The following is a 21,051-nucleotide window of genomic DNA, read 5'->3' as shown; positions in this document are numbered from 1 at the left end:
AAACTGTTTGAAATACACAGTGTTAAGTATTGATTAAAAAGCAAAATGCTGCGGATGCTGGAAATGTGAAAGAAAAACAGAAAATGCTGGAACTGCTCAGCAGGTCTGACAGCACCTGTGGAGAGAAAGACAGAATTGACATTTTGACACCCTTCTTCAGAGCTCCAGAGATGTAGTAAATGTGATGAAATTTATACAGTTTAAAGTGGGTGGAGCAGGTGAAGCTGCATAGAAGGCCAACGATAGGCGGGGACAAAGGAGAGATTGACAAAGATGTCATGAACAAAAGGACAACGGTGTGTTAATGGTGGTAAGGGTGAAAAAAGGTGCTGACAGTGGCAAAGGTAAGAGCGCAGAATGTGATAATAGCAGAACACGGGTAAGCACTCTGAAAAGAGCAACATGAACAAGTAACAGATGGCCCTTGTAGGGGTACGGTGTGTTATAGGGGGTGGTGGTGGGGAAATGGGATAAAGGGGGGAATAAAAATGTGGATAAAACAATGAATAAATGAATAAAAATAAAAATGTGGATAAAAAGAAAGAATTTTGAAAAAACGGATAAAAAAGGGGTGAGGATGGAAGAGAGAGTTGATGGTCTGAAGTTGTTGAACTCAATGTTAAGTCAGAAAGGCTGCAAAGTGCCTAATTAGAAGATGAGGTGCTGTTCCTCCTGCACCAGTTCCCTCCAGCACAATCAATAATATTGATTGTTTTTCTGGTGTCTTCTCCCATACACAAACCTTTTTTGTTATCTAAATGCACCACCTCACACTTACGGACATTAAATCATATCAACCATTTTATTGGCTATTGTACCATCTTATCAATTATCTTCTTCTCGCTCCTTTGGATCTCCAAGATTATTAACCTTGCCTCATATTTTATTATTGTCTGAGAATTTCTTCTAGCCCTATATCCAAATCATTTTTTCACCATAAAGTGGTGGACAGGCAAATAAATGTCTAAATAGAAACAGTGAAGAAAGGAAGTGTGTGAGGATTAAGTTGATGCTGACAATATAAATATCCTGCAACTTGTGTTAGTCCAATTACACAAAGACAAAACATCCTTATATTAGAGCAGTCAAGTAGGCAGGGCATAGTTAGCCCAATGCATTGGCTGCATAGCTAATCTCTTCACTACATTGGTATATCACACAATGTTTGAAGATTGTCAGTTTAATGTGCTTGGTGTCTTTTGAAGACAAGCCTGTTTGGACGGTTGGAATGGTTTTGAATGTCAGTGCAACTGATATTAACTAAAAAGGTGATGTCAGAGATTCTGACTCAATGTGTGGCATTTATTATTTCAATGTAAATAAGTAGTGAACACTATTTTAATGTGAAAATGCACCACCCTTTATTTACTTTTTTAATTAAAGAATTATCAAATAAACTGCCAATGTCTTTTTCATTGATGCTCAAAACCTGTGTCCATTTTCACGAAGGTAATGTAGCTCTTATTGCTAGAACAGAGGAAATTGCATCAGAACAGAGGAAATTACAAGATGGTCTGTTGGAGGTATCGAAAAGTATGGAGTGGGACAGACTGGTTAGAAACAAACCGGTGGTTGAGGGATCTAAAATGAGCAGCAATAGTTATCAAATTAAATGTAAGAGATTCAGGGCAGAAAGCAAGGCAAAATGTTTTTGCACTAAGGGCCTTGAGGCTGTGGATTCTACAATTATAATTATTAATTGAAGAAAGCACCATCTCGACGTTGGATAAGTTGTTGAAGGCAGGGGAATAAAGAAACAGAATGGGCGTGTAGGGTTAGGACTACTGCTCATTTGGAAGATTGACATCAATATGGACTGATTAGGACAAGTGGCCCGATTCTATATTATAACTTTGATATAATTCTGTCACCAGGCTCTGTGTCCTATATTTTTAGACTCTAGAATATTCTGAAGATCCAACTAGGAATTCATTACTGAATTCTGCAGGAATGAGACTCATAGAAACATAGAAACTAGGAGCAGGAGTAAGCCAGTCGGCCCTTCGAGCCTGCTCCGCCATTCATTATGATCATGGCTGACTCCACATTTGAGAAATTAGCAACAGCATAGTAATGCAGGACTATGGGGAAAAAGCTGCGGTAAGGGGTTGACATGGACACAATGGGTTAAATGGCATTCTTCTATTCTGTAAGATTCTAAGATTCTGTAGTCCATTATGTGGTAAACAGGCAGTAATGTTATATACAATGATGCTTTTACTACAGAACTTGTGAACATTATGTTGTTTTTGTACATATTGGGTATGTACAGTGCATGTGGAGAGCGAGTCTACCTACCAAGCACAAAATGTGACCAATGAATTTTACAGCTGATCTGACAGATAAGGGTTTCAGAGAATGCCAAATTAGGAGACTGGAAAAGCTAGAGATACTGTTGCTTAAGAAGAGTAGACAATTACCTTGAGTAGGTGCTCAGCGTGAGATGGATACAAGGCTAATGGTTTAAAAGGGTCCATCTGCTGTCAGAATATTACAGAGGGGCGGTGTTAAATATGTTAGCTGCAGGCATCAAACGAACCATATGACTAACAGACCCCCGTCACACGCATCATTAAGTAATCCTCATGACTAACAGATTTCTGCCAGTTTTCTGGTAAGATTCACTGATCTACATATCTGCAAAAGAGTGAGTATTGTCAGAATCTACATCAGTAGGATGCACAGTGGGTAAATGTACATTGGAAATTAAGGAAGTTGTTCACTTGGAGTTTGTCTTGTAATTTTTTAACTCAGTTCAAATGCATACGCTGTGCCATACCTAGGAAGAGAAGTTCACTGACTTGTCAACAGCCTCTGCTAAATGTGTACGACATTGTCAACAGTGAGGCTATCAAATTGTGGAAATGAACTGCCTTTTGTGCAGAGGCAAATCTAAGGTTCAGTGGTTTGTAACTGGATGTGGTAAACAAAAACATCTATAATTTTGCTTTCAACAGATGGTTACAACACCTGTAAAGAATTAAAATTATCTTAATCTGCAAAGGCAAAACAGGTTAGAATTCTTTTCTCTGTCACGGTCCAACAGACTGTGTACTTTCCACCATCATCATATTTCTGATGAATATTGGATGCCAATCCAGCCAGTTATTTAAATCCCAATTGCAATCAATCTTGCCAATTTTCCTTAGGAAAACACAACCTTAGCACTCATTTAAAGTAATCTCTCTCACTGTGCGGAACTTAAAAATGGGAAAATGCCAGTCAGTAAATGTAGGTCCCATAATTAGTCAGAGCAAAGCAGTTATCCCCAGTGTCTCAGCCAATATTTATTTCCCATTTCCCATCACCAAAACAGATTACAGGGGCAAGATTTTGTTCTTGGCAGGTGGGCTCGACAGGGGCGGTCGGGGGTGATCGGGAAGCCGACCGCTGCCCATGATCGGCTCAGCACCGTAATTTCACGTGGGTGTGCCAATTAAGGCCCGCCCTGTGTGGATCGCGAGCGGCAGCACTGAGCGCTACCTGTGCGGACGGGGGGGAAGAGGGAGAGTTGGGTCTAACCTGCAGCTCGCGCACGTATGAGAAAGAGTGCTTCAATCTGCCTGAGGCATGGAGCTACCTCAAGGAGATTGAAGCGTGTGTAAAAAAAAATGAAGAGAATAGAAATTTAATAAAACATGTCCCCTTATGTGACTCTGTCACATGAATTGGGACATGTTTCTAATTTTTAAAAATAAAGTTTTTATTTAATGTTTATTTGCTTTAGGAAAACACAACCTTAGGACTAATTTAAAGTAATCTCTCTCACTGTGGAACTTAAGAATGGGAAAATGCCAATCAGTAAATGTAGGTCCCATCATCATTCAGAGTTTCCCATTTACCATCAAGCAGCTGACACCCTCAGCCAACCAGCCCCTCAGCTCCATCGACATCCAGGTCCTCACCTCCAGCCAAGAGGACTCCTCCTCCATTGAAGAGCTGGAAATAAGCAGCCTGGAAGACCCATCAGCACTTACCTATACCCTCCAACAGCGCAGAGACACACACCTCAGTGGGACCGAGATCTAGACCAGGCTTGGGTTCACAATCTGGTGGTCACCAAACAGACATGTGTCACAGCAGCAGGAGGCAGGCTCAGCTGAGCTCCTTGGCACTCGGAGGACTGCTATGGAAAAGGCATCTGTGAGGCCTAAGTCAGATGGTGAGCCTCCGGGTTTGGCCTTCCAACTCATCCTGCAGAAGGTGGAGGAACATCACACAGAGCTGTTGAATGCCCTCAACAGAGTAACATGTGAGTTGGAGGAGTGTGTCCGCCTGCTCTCTGATGAAGTCATGTGCATGTATGGAGGACTCCATGGGGAGGATGAACGATGCCATGGAGACCTTGGTCCATCAGAAAGCGGAGATGCACACAGACCTGCACGCCATCCACAGTAGCCATCTGTGAGTTCTTGCAGCAGCAATGCAAGAGGGAAACGGGGCACCTCAATGTCCCCCAAGGTGCTCCTTCCCCTCAAGGAGTCAGGCTGGGACCCTCATGTACCTGAAGAGAGGAGGAACAGCAGCTGGACATTCCTGGGTCATCCACTCGAGAATCTCAGAGGCTGCCCTCTCCCTCCGAGTCACCTTTGCCTGTGACCCCCTCAACCTTATCCTCTGACACCGCAGAGGCAGCAGCTGGCCCACAGGACAGCCAAAGCAAGCTGGGGCCCCCAATGCCTATGCTCTTCAGAGGACCCACACTGAAGCCATTAGAGACAACAGGGTCAACCATTTCACAGGCTGTCCCAACCTCTGCTGCAGATGTCAGGGCAGCATCTAGAAGTCTAAGGTTTTCAAAAGTTAAGAAAATCTGATCACAGTTGGTTGCAGGGTGAACACATTTTGCACTTTGCAATCTGAAAGTATACTCACTTTCACTAAATAATGTGTAATAGTGTCTTTCAACTTCATTGACAGGTTTCACAAGTCCTCCCCCTGCATCACCCCCACTAGCAGTTCAGCTTCATGCAGCTGGCACATGAGTGATTCTGGAGGCAGAAGTGTGTGTGTGTGTGTGTGTGTGTGTGTGTTGGGGGGTAAGGGGTGGGGGGGTGGGCAGGGTCTTTTGAAGCCTCGAGCAAGCTCTCTCCTATGCACATGGATCCTTCCTGCAGCAAACTCCTCTCAATGTCCTGAGTATTGTCAATGCTGCCTGCTGGGGGTTCACTCTCAGTTGTCCATCTGAGCTGAACTGCATCTCCGCCCACTCACTAATCACACTCCCATGCAGCACCTGTTCTAGCCCACCACAACTCTCATTTTATTTTCAATTTAGCAAGCATGATATGCCTAACATTTTTCTCCAAGTCCCCTGTCCTTTCCCATCCCTCAGTCCCTCATTTTCTTTCCCCCATCACTGTTTATCCCCTTGGCATCACCTACTACTTCCCCACCGTGACCTACAAGCTATAATCCTTTTCTTTCAGGGGTCTTCAGGTGAACATGCATGTCCCTTTCCTTCCAAAAATCCCACCCCCATCCACATTAAACTCTTTGACCTCCTCCTTCCCACCCCTCCAGGGTCTGCGTCTGCCTCCCGGTCCCCACCAACTACCCTTGCCATCCCTTCAACCGATACCATCGCACCCTCAACCTCCCACCCTACCGCCTCACTCTGCCCTTGGTCATTCTCACCATTCCTTTGTACCGCACCCACCCTCAGTTCACTCCCCAGGATGCAGTCATGGCCTCATCAGAGCCCTCCCTTGCATGTTCACCTGGACATCCCTGCCCTCTCTGGACTCCCCTTCTTGGAACTCCTTCCCTCTCTTGGAACTTCTTCCCTCCAACACCTCCAGACACCCCCCACCCCTTGCCTTTGCACTCCTTCCCACTGCGTCCCCACTCCCCATACCCCAGATTCCCTCCCTCCACTTAGTTCTTCTCCCTTCCTGACTTCATTCTCTACCCTTACTTCTTCCTCCAGCCTTACTCCTTCCCCTTCCTGACTCCTTCCTCCACCCTTACACGTTCCTCCAGCTTTACTTCTTTCTCCAGCCTTAATGCTTCCCCTTTCCTGACCCCTTTCTCCACCCTTACTCCTTCTCCTCTCCGGACTCCTTCCTCTCTCCGGACTCTTTCCTCCCCACCAGGCTCCTTTCTCCCACTGAATTCATTCTCCTCTCTGGACTCCTACCCTTCCTCTGATTTCCTTCCCTTAAGCCTTCCTCCCCACTTACATCTACCTCCCCAGTTGCCATCTTCTCCCCGGTTACCACATCCTCTTCCCTGTGCTCCATTCCCCTCCCCAACTTGGCCACCCCTGACACCTTCATTCCCCCCATCCCAACCTCACCAGCCCTGACACCTCATTACCCCTTCCCAATCTCCCACACCCCCGACTTACCTTCTTCTCCCACCCCCGGTACATCTTCCTCTCCCAAACACAGCTGCTCCTTCCTCTCCACCCCCTCAAAGATCATCATCGTGAGCAGACCCTCAACACTGACTTTCCACCTTCCATGAGCTACTTTGCCGTGGAACCATGTCCATGAGAATCCATCCAGCATGCCATGGGCGTTCTTCCAGGATCCCATTGCTGTCAGGCTGCAGCATCTTCTGCTCCATGGATGTCCGCGATGTTAACAAGGCCCTGGCAGTAAATCTCGACTTCTGCGCACCACAGTTGTCAAGATGTGTTCTGCAGCAACGTGTTTTCCCGCTGACGTGGGCAGATAATCCAACTTGGGCTGGGCTTATAATGATACGCAGATTTATTACAATGAGATTCCCGACGTCCAATGGCAGGAAATGCAGCCCGCCATTGACAGGCAGAGCGGGCGATTGCAAACTAGTTTCACGATGTTTTGAAACCAAATTCTGGTCTTTTCACCATATTGTCCGCTCATGCTGCCGGACACGCCCATCACCAGCGAGCATGGGAAATTCCTTCCTTACTCTTTTGGTTTAAGAAGGCAGCTCACCATCTTCTTCTCAAGGCAACTAGGGATGGGCAATAAATGCTGGCCCAGCCAGCGAAGCCCATATCCCGTGAATGAATAAAAAAAAAGAATGCATTTTAAGCAGGGGTGCAGAGCAGCATGCTTGAAATGCAAGTTGCAAACCTATAGCTGATCCTGTTGTCACTCTTTAGATTATGTATATTGTTGTTAGAAGTATAGATTTTCCTGCACTGTAGTATAGTTTAAAGTGCCTGTTGTGCCTAGTTATTGGAGAGTTGAGTGAATAAATGATCAGGGAGGTATGGAATACACAAAATATTTTGCAGCTCCCAAAAAAGAAATGATTCACCTTGCTTATGTGGAGCAATTAGGAAGCACAAAATTCATCTGAATTATTGAAACGATTACTGTTGACCACTGGACCATCACCTGTGTCCATTTACCGTCTATAGCCTATGCAATTGGCTTTTTAGGATGTCTATGGCCTAAACACTCGTAATTTTCCTTCGTCCTGAAGACATGTGAATTGCTTTCCAGGAGGCAGACCATCCTGCTGCCTCTGGAAATTAGTTTTGATTAAATTGGAAAGGCACATTTTATCCCTGTTGGACACCAACTTGATGTGCAAAATTAAGAGAAGCTTATTAACTAGTCAAATTCTTAACATTCTTGAGCTCCCTACTTATTGCGCAACTTTGCAGCCAGAAACTAATTAAGGACTCCAAGGGTTCTCTGCTGTTGTGAAGCCATGCTTTATATCGAAAATGACTTTATATATTTACTAACTGAAAACCACCAGTTGAATGTTAAAGAGATTGAGGCAACATTTCAGTGACTTAAAACCACAGATTCAAGGTGGCTGAACATTTGCATTATTGTACATGACAAATCCCAAGGTCATTAAGTGGAGCTAACCTGTCTAGAAAACTTCAGCAGAGATAACTACCTTGAAGGAGTGTGCATGAGATAATCTTCTAACCCATTCACAGACCATCTGGAGGATCATCTGAGTGGGGACTACATGTTAGATGTCATCACAGCAGACATTGAACTCTGGCTGAGAAATGAATTTTCCCAGCTATAATCAAGCTGAAACCATCCACCTGGAATACATCAGTCATGGCCATATTTGGGTAACTGGCCAGTTGCTGAGAGAGAGAGGATCCTGTGACGAGCCAGCTAACTTTCTTTTGTGTTTTAAGAAACTGTTTTCTTCAGGCCAGAGCCAGGAGCAGAAAAGATGCCTAAGTGTCAAGAATCATGTGTGGGCCTCCCTTTCTCTCCCATCCATTTTGCAAGCTCAAACCTTGTCTGCTGTTTGACTATCCATGTGCTACAGGCAGAGACTTTTAAAGAGCTTAACCCAGCAGCTACTGTCTCTAGAAGAACAGATAAATCATCCATCTAAATCTTTAAACTGCCTCAGTGTCAAAACCAGAAAGACCACTGATCTCAGCCTGGATCCACCCCAGTCATCATCCTATGAGAGACGTATAACTTTAAATTTATTCAGCTTTAAGAAATCACTTAACCTATCCTTCCAGCCTGCAAATTTTTGGTGTGGGCATGTGAACTTCGAGTGGGTGAGTACATGAAAGTTGGAGCATTTTTATTCTTTTACTTTGACCAGGTTAAGTACAATAAATACTGTCCTCTTTTCTTTTTAAAAACTCTAGGAAACCTATCTATTTTTGTCCTTTTACAGTCACAGCACATGAACAATTAAACATTTACTGAATTGGCAAGCATATCCTTTTAAAAAACCCATTGCAGTCAAACGAAGAGTTAGAAGAGAGGAGAGCTATTCCATTGCTCCTCACCTGATCGTAACACTGTGTAAAAGGGCTTTCTCACAGGTGCATTATCCAAATCAAGAGAATTAATCCATCCTTGGAACTTCTTTTGTTTTAGAACAGGTTCTCTAAATTAAGGAAAATAGTGTAACCTATCTTATCTGCTCTTTTTGCTCTTACTTAACACTGTTTAGGGAGTGATTGGTGTTTTCTTTCGATTTGCGATCAGATAAAGAGATCAGTCGATTTTTCTCTGCGGGCCCTACCTGAATGCCTGACAGATGCAATGTACTGGAAGTGTGCTGTATCTTCAAGAGGAGGTGTTACCCAATTATCCTAACCCAAGGCAACTGAATGGTGTCAGCGCCCTAGAAGGGTCTTGTGCTCAGAATGAAGAGCAGTATCAGGAGTACAGCTGCAGGGATGTGCTTCTGGAACTCACAAAGTCCACATCCTAATGGAGATTATTGTTTGAGGAGGGCCTTCAACAGGTGACTTTAGTCTGTCTAAAATGCCTTGGTCATGAAATTGAGCTCAATAGTGCTGCTGGGGCCACTGCTATGGAAGCCCGAAACCCATAAAATGTCAGTCAGTGCACTCCTGGTTAGCGTGGGTGTGTCAAGCATGTGCCAAAAAATATACATATTGCTTCTTTAAAACAGTACCCTTTAGATTATTTTGCTGCCCCTCATTCTTCCAACCAAAATGTATCAATTCACATTTCCCTGCATTAAATTTCATTTGCCAGAACCTGCCCATTTCACCAGTCTAAGTCCTCCTGAAGCCTGTTACTATCCTCCTCATTGCTGACTGTATTTCTGAGTTTTGTGTCATCTGCATACTTTGGAATTATAAAGGAAGAAGAAAGGGGAGCCTATATTAATATAATGCCTTTCGTGATCATAGGATTTCCTATAGCACTTTAAAACCAATGAAGTACTTTGAGATGTAGTCACTGGAGTAATATTTTGTCCTGTATATCCAAGGCCAGGTGATTAATATATATCAAAAAGAGTTTTGGTCCTAATACCATGTCTTGGGGGCACCAATGTATACTTCCCTCCAATCTGAAAAACGATATTCACCACTGCTGTCTGCTTTCTTTCCCTGAGCAATGGGCTTCAGTCTTGCTAACAAGTCTATTCTGTGGTACTTCATCAAACACCTTTTGAAAGCCCATACTTGCAACATCAACCACTCTATCCTCATCAAACCTCTCCATTTCTTCATCAAAGTATTTAATCTGCACCGTAATGCTAGTTTGGGCTGGGTTAGAGTGCTTAAGTTGGATACTGGTGAGAGAGGAGCTTTTAAGGGTTAATTTCTGTCTAAAGTCTAGTCTTTCTTTGATTTAGCAATGAACTTTATTTATTCGTTTATGGGCTGGGAGGTTAGGCTGGCATTTGTTGCCCATCCCTAATTGCCCTTGAGAACTGGGTGGCTTGCTAGGCCATTTCAGAGGGCAGTTGAGAGTCAACCACATTGCTGTGGGTCTGGAGTCACATGTAGGACAGACCTACATGTTGCACTGTTCTGAAGAAGAGTCATATGGGCTAGAAACGTTAACATTGTCTTTCTCTCCACAGATACTGTCAGACCTGCTGAGTCTTTCCAGCAATTTTGTACATGTTGCACGTATGGGCTTTCAGGTGAGGATGGCAAATTTCCTTCCCTAAAGGATATTAGTGAACCAGATGGGTTTTTGCAATAATCAACAATGGTTTCATGGTATTTGGCTTGTAATTCCAGATTTTTATTGAATTCAGTCCATGGCACCACGAGTGGCTCAGCTGCACAGGATGGGGAGAAAAACGAATGGGGGCACATTAATGACAGGGGATTCTATTGTAAGGGGAATGGATAGATGTTTCTGCGGCTGCAGACATGACACCAGGATGGTACGTTGCCTCCCTGGTACCAGGGATCAAGGGTGTCACTGAGCGGCTGCAGGGTATTCTGTATTGGGAGGATGAACAGCCAGAGGTCATGGTCCATATTGGTACCAACGACATAGGTAAAAAGAAGGATGAGGTCCTGAAAGCAGAATGTAGGGAGCTAGGAAATAAATTAAAAAACAGGACCTCAAAGGTATTAATCTCAGGGTTACTCCCACTGCCACGTACTAGTGAGATTAGGAATAGGAGAAAACTATCCAGATGAATGCATGGCTGGAGAGATGGAGTAGGTGGGAGGGATTTAGATTCCTGGGGCATTGGGACCAATTCTGGGGAAGATGGGACCTGTATAAGCTGGATGGGCTGTACCCCAGCAAGGCTGTGACTAATATCCTGTAGCAGTATTTGCCTAATACTGTTGGGGAGGATTTAAACTAGAGTGGCAGGGGGATGGGATCCTGAGTAGGGAGACACAAGAGAAGGAAACAAAGATAGGAATGAAAAACAGAAAAGGAGAAAGCAAAATAGGAAGGCAGAGGAAATAAGGACTAGCAGCAAATAGGGCCAATTACAAAAAAACTGATGTGTAAAAATGTTAAGAAGTTGAATTAACAGTGCAAATAGATGTAAATGGGTACAAAATGATTGTGATCATGAAAACATGGCTGCAGGGTGACCAAGGCTGGGAACTGAACATCCAAGGGTACTCAATCTTTAGGAAGGACAGGCAAAAAAGAAAAGAAGGTGGGATGCCATTGCTAGTTAAGGTTGAAATCAGTGCAGTAGTGAGAGAGGATATTAGCACAGAAAATCTAGATGTAGAATCAGTCTGGATGGAAATAAAAAGCAACAAGAAGGTAGAAAACATTTGTGGTAGTTGTCTATAGGCCTCCAAACAGTACTGGCAAGGTAGGGGATGGCACTAAACAGGAAATTAGAGATGCATGTAACAAAGTGCTACAATAATTATGGGTGACTTTAATCTACATATTGACTGGGTAAACCAAATTGGCAATAATATTGTGGTGGATGAATTCCTGGAGTGTGTACAAGATGGTTTGTTTAGACCAGTACGTCAAGGGACTAACTTGTGTTGGGTCCATTAGGCAACAGTGACCATAATATAATAGAATTCTTCATTAGGATGGAAAGTGAAGTAGTCTAATCTGAAACTAGGGTCCTAAATCTAAACAAAGGAAACTACGAAGGTACGAGGCATGAGTTGGCTAATATAGATTGGGCAACTTCATTAAAAGACATGACGGTGGATAGACAATGGTGAACATTTAAGTAAAGAATGTAGGCATTGCAACAGTTATAGATTCCTTTCTGGTGCAAAAACACAACATGAAAAGTGGCCCAACCCATGGCTAACAAAGGACATTAAGGATAGTATTAGATCCAAAAAGGACTCATGTCAAGTTGCTGGAAAAAGTAGCAAACTTGAGGATTGGGAGCAGTTTAGAATTCAGCAAAGGAGGGCCAAGAGATTGATCAAAAGGAGAAAAATAGAGTATGAAGTGAACTTGCAAGGAACATAAGAGCGGACTGTAAAAGCTTCCACAAGTATGTAAAAATAAAAAGATTAGTGTAGACAAATGTAGGTACCTTACAGTCCGAAATGGGGGAATTTATAACAGAGAACAAGGCAATGACAGAGCAATTAAACAACTACTTTAGTTCTGTCTTCACAGAGGAAGACACAAATAACCAGAAATGCTAAGGAACCAAGTGAGAAGGAGGAATTGAAGGAAATTAGTATTGCTAAAACAATAGTGCTGGAGAAATTATGAGACTGAAAGCCAATAAATCCCCAGGACCTGATAATCTACACCCCAGGGTACTAAAGGAGGTGGTCATGGAAATAGCAGATGAGTTGATTGCTATCTCCCAAAATTCTGTAGATTCTGGAACAATCCTGGCAAATTGGAAGATGGCAAATGTAACCTCACTGCTTAAAAAAGGAGGGAGGGAGAAAACAGGGAATTACAGTCTGGTCAGCATAACACCAGGAGTAGGGAATATGCTTGAGTCTATTATAAAAACTGTGATAACAGGACACTTAGAAAATATCAAAAGGATTAGACAAAGTCAACATGGATTTATGAAAGGAAATCATGTTTGACAAACCTACTGGAGTTTTTTGAGGGCATAACTAGCAGAATAGATAAGGGGGAAGCAGTGGATGTGGTGTATTTGGATTTTCAGAAAGCTTTGATAAAGTCCCACATGAGAGGTTAGTGTGCAAAATTAAAGCACTTGGGATTGGGGGTAATGTATTGGCAAGGTTTGAGAATTGGCTAGCTGACAGGGGACAGAGAGTAGAAATAAAAGGGTCTTTTTTGGATTGGCAGGTAGTGATTAGTGGGGTACAACAGGGATCAATGCTTGGGCCCCAGCTGTTCACAATATATGTCAATAATTTGGATGAGAAAACCAAATGTAATATTTCCAAGTTTGCTGACAACACAAAACTTGGTGGGAATGTGAATGGTGAGGAGGATGTTAAGAGGCTTCAAGGTGATTTAGACAAGTTGAGTGAGTGGGCAAATACAGTATAATATGGATAAGCATGATCTCATTGAAGCAGATGCAGTATAATATGGATAAGTGTGAAGTTATCCACTTTGGTAGGAAAAATAGAATGGCAGAGTATTATTTAAATAGTGATTGATTAGGAAATATTGATGTACAAAGGGACCACCTGAGTGTCCTTGTACACCAATCACTGAAAGCAAGCATACAGGTACAGAAAGCAGTTAAGAAGGCAAATGTTATATCGACCTTCATTGCAAGATGATATGAATATGGGGCAAGGATGTCTTATGCCAGCTATACAGGCCTTGCTGAGACCACACCTGGAGTATTATGTGCAGTTTTGGTCTTTTTACCTAAGAAAGGATACACTTGCCATAGAGGGACTGCAACGAAGGTTCACCAGACTGATTCCTGGGATGGCAGGATTGTTATATGAGAGGAGATTGGGTTCACTAGGCCAGTATTCACTGGAGTTTAGAAGAATGAGAGGGGATCTCATTGAAATGTATAAAATTCTGACATGGCCAGAGAGGCTGGATGCAGGGATGATGTTTCCTCTGGCTAGGGGTCTAGAACAAGGAGTCACAATCTCAGGATATGGGGTAGGCCATTTAGGACTGAGACAAGAAGCTTCTTCACTCAGAGGGCCATGAACCTGTGGAATTCTCTATCACAGAAGGCTTTGGAGGCCAGAACAAGAAAGAAACGAGCAAATAATATTTTTTGGGGGTTTTGAAATGCAATTACTTGTACATGTCCTATCTGGGTTGCCATGGTCATGTGACCTTGGCCATGAGGCACAGAGGTGGGAAGCAGCCATGTTACATTGAGTTCAATAAAGACATTATGGTGGAAAACTAGTCTTTGAATTCTAAATATATTTAAGAAGGAAATGGATTTCTAGACTCTAAAGGTGTCAAGGGATATGGGGAGGAGCGGGGGCATGGTATTGAGGTAGAGGATCAGCCATGATCATGCTGAATGGTGGACCAGGCTCGAAGGGCCGAATGACCTACTTTTGCTCCTGTTTTCTATGTTCCTATGTAAGTTAGTCGAACATGATATAAATTTAACAAATCCATGCTGACTTTCATTTATTGAATCATTTTTTTAAACCAAATATCAATTAATTTTGTCTCAGATTGTAGTTTTCCCACCACCAGGTTTACTGGCCTGCAGCTGACACACTTAACCCCCTCCAGTTTTTTTGAACATGAGTTTGCAATCTTTCAGTCATCTGGTACCACCGCAATTCGAAGGTTGTAAGAATATGGCCAAAGCTTCTGCAATTTCCATCATTACTCTCTTCGATAATTTAGGATGCACCCACCTGGACCAGGTGACTTTTATACGTTCAGTACTGCCAATATTTAAGTACATTAGTTTTTATCTATCTTAATCCTATCTGTGGTTTTCTCTCCCCACCAGATATGATAGCAGATACTATATGCCCACGGAAGTATAGATATTGGGTATTTCTGGATAGAATCCAGTTAAGGAGTTTGCAATTAACAGATGTTAGTGCATTAAAACCTTTTTTCATCATAGCAATGTACAGATCATCATAAAGAACATTGATAATGTACAGCTGACTGAGGTACTTCTTTATATGCTAGAACAAGAAAGAAACGAGCAAATAATATTTTTTGGGTTTTGAAATGCACTTACTTGTACATGTCCTATCTGGTTTGCCATAGTCATGTGACCTTGGCCATGAGGGACAGAGGTGGGAAGCAGCCATGTTACATTGAGTTCAATAAAGACATTATGGTGGAAAACTAGTCTTTGAATTCTAAACATGGTGTCAGAAGTGGAGTGGAGCTAAGATTGAGTTTTAAAATGCTGGAAAAGCTGGAGAGGAGCCATAGCTAATATAAAAGGGATACAGAAATGTTCAGAGCTGCAAAAAGCTTCTGAAGAAAGCCACTGACAAGGAAAAACAAACAAAAAGGTGAAGGTTCCTAGAAAAGCATTGGGTGATTGTCACTATGGCTGTAAACTTTCCTCTCCTGCTCCTGTTAAAATTTAAAAAACATACTCATTGATGGGATGTAGGCATTGCTGGCTAGGCCAGCATAAGTTGCCCATCCCTGGTTGCCCTTGAGAAGGTGGTGGTGAGTTGCCTTCTTGAACCACTGTAGTCCATGTGGTGTAGGTACACCCACAGTGCTGTTAGGGAGGGAGTTCTAGGATTTTGACCCAGCGACAGGGAAGGAATGGTGATATATTTCCAAGTCAGAATGGTGAATGGCTTGGAGGGGAACTTCCAGGTGGTGTTCCCTTGTGTCTGCTGCCCTTGTCCTTCTAGATGGTAGCAGTCATGGGTTTGGAAGGTGCTGTCTAAGGAGCCTTGGTGAGTTTCTGCAGTGCATCTTGTAGATGGTACACACTGCTGCTACTGTGCATTGGTGGTGGAGGGAGTGGATGTTTGTGGATGGGATGGGATGCCAATCAAGCGGGTTGCTCTGTCTTGGATGGTGTCAAGTTCTTGAGTGTTGGAGTGTTGGAGCTGCACTAACCCCATTCTATCATACTCCTGATCTGTGCCTTGTAGATGGCGGACAGACTTTAAGGAGTCAGGAAGTGAGTTACTCGCCACAGGATTCCTAGCTTCTGATCTGGGCCAGAATCTTCAAGTTGGCGAGTGGGGCCGGGCCCCACTCACCGACATGTAAAATGACGCGCGGTGATGTCGGGCAAGTGTCCTGATGTCACCACGTGTCATTCAGATCTTGAGTTCAGCGGGCGTGCACCAGAGTCGGCTGCGCGCTCGCTGAACTGTCAAAGGCCTATAAATGCTATTTAAACAGCAATTAAAATAATTAACTGAGCTGTCCACCCAACCTTAAGGTTGGCGGGCAAGTGAAGAGCCCTGGTGGCCTTCGCATTTACTGTGAAACCTCATCCACGGGCGGGATGAGGTTTCATGAAGGTTTTCAAACTTTTTAAAAATTTCAAAAAACTTCATAGACATATCCTGGCTCATGTGACAGTATCTCAGGGAGATTTCTGCAGTCTTTCACATGCATGCGTGACAGAGTGCAGGTCCCGACTCAGCCTACTCCCCTTGCCCGCACAGGGAGTGCTTCAGGGTGCGTGTCATGCTGGGCGGGCCTTAACTGGCCCGCCCACATAAAATGGCTGCACCCTTGCCCACACCTGCTCCCACCCAACCCCCTGAAGGGGAGAAAATTCTCCTCCTGCTCCAGTAGCCACAGTATTTATTTGGCTAGTCCAGTTCTGTTTCTGGTCAATGATAACCCCCTCAGGATGTTGATAGTGGGGGATTATGTGATGGTAATGTCATTCAATGTTAAGGGGGGATGGTTAGATTTTCTCTTGTTGGAGATGATCACAGCCTGGCACTTGTGTGTTTTGAATGTTACTTGCCAGTTGTCAGCCCAAGCCTGGATATTGTCCAGGTCTTGCTGCATTTGGACATGGACTGCTTCAGTATCTGAGGAGTTGCAAGTGGTGCTGAACATTGTGCAATCATCAGCAAACATCCCCACTTCTGACCTTATGATGGAAGGAAGGACATTGATGAAGCAGCTGAAGACGATTGGGCCAAGGATACTACCCTGAAGAACTCCTGCAGTGATGTCCCGGAACTGAGATGATTGACTTCCAACAACCACAACCATCTTCCTTTGTACTAGGTTTGACTCCAACCAGTGGAGAGTTTTCCCCCTGATTCCCAGTGACTCTAATTATGCTAGGCTCCTTGATGCCACACTCTGTCAAATATTGGCTTGATGTCAAGGATAGTCACTCTCTCCTCAAATGAAATGAAAGGCAATGTGCAGCAGAACTGGCAGTTTTTTCCACTTTCAATGACATAATTACGAGATTGTAACAGATTTAATTAACAAGCCAGAGCTGACACAAGTAGCAATATTTTTAACAGTGTTGGGAAGAAGCTGTTCAAATTGTATTCCAGCCTAAATTTCTCAAAAGAACAGAAAAAAAAAAGATGACGGATATTTTGAAAACCTTGAAGGCACACTTTAAACCCCAAGTGAACATAATATATGAATGCTATGTATTCAACACCAGGGCTCAAGGTGAAAAACTATCAATTGATCAGCGTGTGACTGCAGCAACAGGGCTCGTATAGTCATGTGTATGTGTGCAATGAAAAGATGATCTCATTAAAGATGGGATTGTCTTAGGAATAAGAGATCCTGCAGTGAGAACAAGTCTATTAAGAGAAGAGAAACTTACTCTCAAGAAATCGATAGACATGTGCAGAAATGCAGAGGTTGTCCATCATGCGCATGTATGGCAGAACAGGACAGGAGTCACATTCCTGGCTGACAGGGCAAAACAATCATGGACAAAGTGCAGAATGCAAATACTGCAGAGGACATCATACAAAGGGAAAAGGATTGTCCAGTGTGGGGAAAGCAGTGTTTTAATTGCAAGAAGCTGAATCATTTCACACACAAGTGCTTGGCTAGAAGAAGCAAAACTATGCAGATGGTCACTGGTGAAATATCAGGCGAATATTCTGATGAATCATTATATACCATACAAAATGTTGGTTTCGTCAAGTCTATAGGTGATAAATGGTTTGTGACTGATGGAATAAAGACTGCCGAAGGAGAACATCAAGTGAATGTGAAGTGTCAGATAGAGGTAGACACTGGTACATCATACAGCATCATGGTCTTCACAGACCTGTGTGAAGTGGCTCAACATGGCGATGCAAAAATGAAACCATTCTAGAGGAGTACAAAGATGTGTTTACAGGGTTGGGATGTCTACCAGGAGGTTGAGGCTATATGATGGCATGATCTTCATGCCAAGAGGACAAATTAAGCTGAGAGCCCAATACAACGGCAAGAATAAAGGTCTGGCAATCAAGATCCTAATGGTACACAAGAATAACACATCTCAGCTGGAGCAATTCTAACGTTTGGATTGGTAACCCTAAACATGCCAATAGAGATTTATAATGTGTCACAGCATACTAAACCACTGACTGCTGAACAGATCCTAGAGAAGCAAAAAGATGTGTTTACAGGGTTGGGATGTCTACCAGGAGAATATCATCCAGAGGTAGATGAGAGTGTAAGACCAATTCATCATCTGCCAAGAAGCATTCCCGCTGCCCTCAAATCAAGCCTAAAAAAACAAGATTGAAGAGCTGGAAGAGGAGGCAGTAATCAATAAAGTAACAACTACTATAGACTGGATTAGAAGCATGGTAGCAGAGAAACAACTTGGAAAGCTGAGAGCATGCATAGACCCAAAGGATCTTAATATGGCGCTGTAGAGATCTCATTATGCCATGCCAACAATCAAAGGAATTTTGCCATAACTTGCCATGGCAAAGGTCTTTACTACCCTAGATACGAAAGATGGTTACTGGCATGTGAAGCTGGGTGAAAGCAGCAGTTTTCTAATGACATTCTGGACACTGTTTGGGAAATACAGATGACTGCGCATGGCATTTGGCATTTCCACAGCTACAGAAGAGTATCAATGCAAACAACATGAGATAGGGAGTGGAAGCCATAGTGGATGATCAACTAGAGGCACAATGGAAGAAGCCATAGCTTGCCATAATCAGAATTTAATACAAGTGCTGGAGAGAGCTCAAGAGATGAACCTAAAGCTGAACAAGAAAAATTGCAACTGAAGATGCCTGAAGTCAAGTAAGTAGGTCATATCCTTACAGCAAAAGGTCTTTACCTAGATCCTGACAAGGTGAGAGCTGTAGCAGTGATGCAGCAACCAACAGATGTGAAAGCGGTGCAATGATTTGTTGAATTCATGAGCTATTTAGCAAAATTTTTGCTTAATTTGCCATTAGAGTGTGAACCATTACATATGCTCATGACCATGTGCAGTGGTATTAGGGAACAGAATGAGAAGCGGAGTTCACTAAAATCAAACAGCTAGTGACAACAATGCCAGTGTTGAAGTGCTATGAAGCCAATGATGAAGTCACCTTGCAGTGTGGCACCAGTGAGACAGGTCTCGGAGCAATCCTAATGCAGCAAGGACAAACAGTTACGTTTACACCCAGAGCATTAACACAAACTGAGAAATGCTAAACTTAGATTGGGAAAGAGTGCCTGGCTATTATTTTTGCTTGTGAGCATTTTCATCAATACCTGCCCGGGAGAGACAACATAACAGTGGAATCCGACCGCATGCCACTTCAAAGCATTTTTCTCAAACTGCTACTATCTGCTCCAAAGCAACTGCAAACAATGTTACTTTGCTTACAGAGATATCATCTGGACGTGACATGCTAGCAAGGGAAACATGCACATCACTGACATGCTGTTGAGAGCATCATTCCAAATGAAGAAAGCTGAGGATTCTACAACAGAATGTGAAATCTTCCAGGTTCACTGTGAAGCAGCAGCTCGACTTGGTCTGGAAGTCATCAACCCAGCTGAGACATTGAATCTGAGAGACAAGCACCTTGCTCAAATCAAGCAAACTATTCAACGCAAGAAGCAATTCCCTAAGTACTGCAAGAAATAGTGATAAAAGCACAAAGGCACCAATTGAAGGCCTGAGAGCATCAAGGACACACCCGTGGTCACAAGAGCATATTGGGCATACCGAGACGAATGACAGCCCAAGATGGCATCTTGTAAATAGAGGAAATAGAGTCACCATCACTAAGGAGGTTAGAGGGGGGATGCTTTAGCGCATCCATGTAAGCCATCAAGAAATTGAATTGAGCCTGAGGAAGGCAGGAGAAGTGATCTACAGGCCAAACATGAACAATGAAATTAAAGACCACATCAGCTAGTGTGGTGCTTGTAATGAATATCAAGCTAAAAAAACTAGACAGCCGCTGATGTTCCCTGAAATTCCAGACAGAATGAAGTGGGAGTAGACCTCTTCACTCTCGCAGGAACTGATTATCTTATCACTCTAGACTACTATTCTGATTACTGGGAGTTAGACCAGCTGACTTCAATGACGACTGGTGAGATAGTTGAATGTCTGAAAGCACAGTTCAGTCATTAAGGCATTCCAGACATTGTGATGAGTGACAATGCCCTCATGGGTTCACGAGTGAAGAATTCAGCTGCTTCACAAAGGATTGGGAAATTCAACACTATACATCATTTCCACACCATTCCCAATTGAATGGAAAGTCTGAGGTGGGAGTGAAAAGTGCCAAAGGAATCATCATGAAATAGAGTAAATCTGGCACATTGGAGGAACAGACCGACTGAAGGCATGGAAAATAGTCCAGCCTAAACATTTAAATTACCTTGCACCCAAACTACTCTTTCAATAACAAAAAAGCTACTGAAGCCAGAAGTCATAACAGGTGTGAGTGAAAAAATCAAGGTGAAACAGCAGAATGCCAAAGTTCATTTTGACAAGACAGCCAAACCATTGCCAGAGTTAAGCATTGGGGAACCTAACAGGGTACAAACATTCTTTTTTTTATTCAGTCATGAGGTGTGGGCATTGAAGGCTAGGCCAGCATTTATTGCCCATCCCTAATTGGCCTTGTTCAGAAGGCATTTTTTTTTAAGAGTTACGCACACATTGCTGTAGGTTTGGAGTTACATGTAGACCAGATTAGGTAAGGACGGCAGATTTCCTTCCCTATAGGACATTAGTGAACCAGATAGATTTTTACGACAATTGACAATGGTTTCATGGTCATCACCAGACTTCTAATTCCAGATTTGTATTGAATTCAAATTTCACCATTTGTTGTGCTGGGATTTGAACCTGGGTCCCCAGAGCATTGCCCTGGGTCCCTTGAATACTAGTCTAGTGACAATACCCCATGTCACCACCCACATGGAAACTTGGGACATGCGTAGAGCAATTATCACCTCAATTGTACACAGTGGAAGTGAACAAACACAGGCATATATAAACAACTCGAGAATTTGTCCCTTCACTGCAAGCGGCCAATCAGAAAGCTGG

This window comes from Carcharodon carcharias, chromosome 16, assembly GCF_017639515.1.
Source record: "Carcharodon carcharias isolate sCarCar2 chromosome 16, sCarCar2.pri, whole genome shotgun sequence".
NCBI classification, from domain to species: domain Eukaryota; kingdom Metazoa; phylum Chordata; class Chondrichthyes; order Lamniformes; family Lamnidae; genus Carcharodon; species Carcharodon carcharias.
Note: the sequence above shows the minus strand (reverse complement) of the source record.